Source organism: Limulus polyphemus, unplaced genomic scaffold (assembly GCF_000517525.1).
Source record: "Limulus polyphemus unplaced genomic scaffold, Limulus_polyphemus-2.1.2 Scaffold5881, whole genome shotgun sequence".
NCBI lineage: Eukaryota > Metazoa > Arthropoda > Merostomata > Xiphosura > Limulidae > Limulus > Limulus polyphemus.
Window position 1 is genome coordinate 14,849 of NW_013671491.1, and position 971 is coordinate 15,819.

Sequence of the window (971 nt, forward strand, 5' to 3'; positions counted from 1 at the left end):
AAGTCAAAGTGACCGAAGGAGTTGATAATGGTGAAATGGAACCAGTGGCCTGAGGCATATACAATACCAAACCAGGAAGCTATAACTGTAGCTTCGTCTATTAGTGATTTCTTCTTCGGGTTTGGTATGCCATACGAACTGCATTCAGATCAAGGCCGTATCTTTGAATCAGCTGTGTTCCATGAATGCTGCAAGTTGTTTGGCATACGAAAGACCAGGACAACGCCACTTCACCCACAGTCTGATGGTCTGGTAGAAAAGTACAATTGGACACTAGGACAGGAATTGGCAAAGTTTTGTAATAGCCGCCAAGATGATTTGGATGTCTTACTCCCTCCACTGTTGATGGCCTATAGAACAGCATAGCATGAAGCCACTGGATACACTCCAGCAAAGCTGATGTTTGCTCAGAAACTTCGGTTGCCAGTGGATCTGATAAGAGAACGCCCACCTTACGAAGAGTTGCTTGAAAATATGCACGTGAAAGTGTTATCTGAAAGAATGGATGATATTCACCATCAAGTGCATTCAAACTTAAAAACGTTTGCTGATTCCATGAAGCTATGTTATGATAAGAAATCTACTGAACTCAGCTTTGTACCAGGAGATAATCCCAGGAAGACCAAAGGGAAGTCTCCTAAGTTGTCTTATCCATGGGAAGGCCCATATGACATAGTGGATCGTCTCTCAGACGTGACTTTCTGAATAAAATGTGGTCGGCGAGATAAGCTGAAGGTGGTGCATGAAAACAGGCTTTATCATTATCACGGTCCAGGACATTTTAGTTGGAACGAAGTGAACAATGGAAAAAATGATGCTGCTGAAGACGTATCACCAGAAAAAGCCACTGTTGAAGAAGAAACTACCCGGTTTTGAGAGGGAAAACAGTGAAGCGTTAACGAAATTACTACCACTAATATGACTGCTACCGATAATGGGACATTTTCTGATGGAGCAGATGAACCTCACGT